The sequence below is a fragment of the Cyprinodon variegatus genome, unplaced genomic scaffold, assembly GCF_000732505.1.
Source record: "Cyprinodon variegatus isolate N-32 unplaced genomic scaffold, C_variegatus-1.0 Scaffold1170, whole genome shotgun sequence".
NCBI classification, from domain to species: Eukaryota; Metazoa; Chordata; class Actinopteri; order Cyprinodontiformes; family Cyprinodontidae; genus Cyprinodon; species Cyprinodon variegatus.
In genome coordinates, this window is record NW_015151623.1 from 163,319 (window position 1) to 166,136 (window position 2,818).

A 2,818-nucleotide genomic window follows, 5' to 3' on the forward strand; every position below is an offset into this window, starting at 1 on the left:
GGAGGGAGGGGTTACTATATTTGGGCAAAAATGGCCGCTCCCAGACTCAGTGGTCGCAACAAAAATGACACAAAATTCATTAAATCACTGCGAACGTATTAGTTTTAGGTTTAATGATGCATTGATTAGGACTTTTCCTTTAAAATTGTCGGCCCATCGGTCTCCCTCCACTGGAGAACAGCTCTGACATCATCAACAGGAGCCTCTTAGCACATAAAAAGCTTTATTGTCACATCAAGCCTTAACATGAACAAAGTTCAAGCTTAGAGCGTGGAAACTAGTCAGCAGTGTCACCAAGTAGAACAAATTCACCATCATAGAACCGAACATGAACTACCGAATATCTTCATTTAGCGGGGGGGTGGGGGGGTTTCGGAAAGAAGCATAACGCTGATGATGAAGGTGAAGAGGAAGATTTCTCTCCGTTTCTGTTCGTGATGCAGCTGGTGAGACGAGGGACACTAGAAACAATTCAGCAAAAAAGCGGATTTACAGTAAATCAGTGGATTCTCTGCTCAGGACGACATTCAGCTTTCACAAACACAACAGCGAAGCTGCAGAGGCCATCTGGGGAACGACGGGGAATGTTCAGGAAATAAAAAATAAAAACGCCCTCAGAAAGCCGCTGCATGAAGCAAACAAACGTCCGAACACACCACGAGGAGTTTCCGCGCCTCCTCGTACAATCCTTGTATTGTAAACTGAACTCTGGGTGTAATACTTCAACGTTTCTTCATTCTACTGTAGTGATCATCACTTTTCACGAACACGTTTCCCGTGCGAAGGAATCACAGAGCGAACACCTTTACTGGAGGGTTTGGCAGCGAGGAGAAGCGGGAAAGAATGGAGGCGTCTGCAGAGGCCTGCATGCACTGCAGCTGGGGTGACGCAGGCGGGGGGGGTAGAGGAGGCGCGGCGGCATCATGCAGGCCGACGGCACCGACACTGGAGTTAATCAGAGAGGCGAGGTCCTGGACCTAGAACCGCGCAGCATAGACGTCACCCTTCGCTCCCCCGTATCAAAACAATAAATAAATACAAACATTCAACTTTATTTTTTTTCTTTACTCTTTTTTTTTTTNGGTAAATAATACGTTAGACTAAGGTGGTAGTCATGACATGATAAAATGATTATTCAGGTCAGTAAAGGTTGGGAACCACTGGCTCCATCAATCAGGACAGGTGTTTTATTCTCATACTCTTAGGTTTTCCTTCAGGGCCAGTGGTGGTGGAGTCACAGCGTGCCCACGCCTTTCTTGCTCACCTGGCGGGGAAGTGGCACAGATCTAATTTAAAGCTTTCTGGGAATGACTTCCCTCAGTAAGGTCTCCCACGCTGAAGCATTTGTAAGAACGGCTGCGGCGTGAGGCTCCGTCAGCAGGTTTTCTGCCGCTCAGAGCATCAAAGACACATTCCTCACCTTCTGTATCACTGTGCAGCCTTCAATTAGCCTTCCTCCTCCAGTCTGGAGGACAACCGCCTCCATTCATCCACTGGGTCCATTCATCCAGCAACCAGCGAGATGCTGAGTGGCTGTTTCAGCAGCCGTCGTTTAATTACACACACTGGGATCTCCAGTGAATGCAGGCAATGAAGCGCTGCTATCAAATCCATCTTTTATAAACAGTCCTTTAGGTTTTCTTTGGCACCAATAACACAGAAAACTCTCCAGAGGGGAGAAATCTGCGTTAGTCATAGAATAATCAAAGCTTTGATTGTTATCACTGACTTTCACAAAAGGTCTCTTATCTTCAGGAAATCAGCACTCTTACTCTGCTGTCAACGAGCCGCTCAGATGAGGTGCCAAGACCGACTGGTTGGACTGGTTTCTCTCAGCTGTACCAGACAGAAAAAAAACTGTTAACCATTACTTTGACGGGTCACGTTATTTACGTCTCTGATTAAAAGCATTAAAGGAAAGTTGTGACTTTGTGACGAATCAGACACTTCAGGAAACTGATTTATTTCTGAATACGACTCATGGATAGAAGCGCCTATAGATCCTCATCATGACTGCCAGGTGTGGAAGGAGAATTTTTCATATTTCTATAAAAACTGACAGCTTTGCTACCTGCTCTGTCTCCTCCTCAAAACGCTTCCTCTCTCTTTCACCCTGCACCTCGACCTCTGTCACCTTTCTGCTCTTCTGGAGCTAAGCTCTAGTATTTCTAGAAAAGAAAAGCTGTTTTTCTCCCTAACACCAGCCAGCGGATGCTTTACTTTAAAATCACACTGATAAACTCATTGCTTCTTACTTGGCTCTGAATGAACATCATTCATTCTTCTGCAGTTCCATCCCTGGAGCTGTTCCTGTGAAATAGGTTGAATCCTCGAGTAAAAAACAAAAACATAAGACTCATTTTAACAACAAGCCTTATATTTTAATAAGGGTTCGATAAGCATCACCTTAAATGAGTTTTTGGAACTTGGGATGTCTGAGTTTGCAGCAAAAGAAACTTTTAAAGTTGCAGCTTGTTGTTGTTCTGGTCAAACCATTGTTGGGGTGGTGGGAGTTCTAATGGCCCCTTATTTAAAGAAAACCTATTTCATATACCTAACTGACTGAACGGACCCCGTTGACCTTTGGCGCTGTCGGCAGCTGTGACTGATGTATTTAAAATGAAGTCAGAGGAATCATAGAAATGCAGGAAGTGATTTTGAAGGAGGCATGTCGAGTCATGTCTGGTTTGTTGAGGATTATTTGGCAGATTAGAGAAAGGCTGATTAGAGCGAAGCATAGTGGCTCCGTGTTAAAGGGGAACGCTGGTTTTTTCCATTGGGTCCTTGATTTTCCGTTATTCCATCATGTTCTACTCAC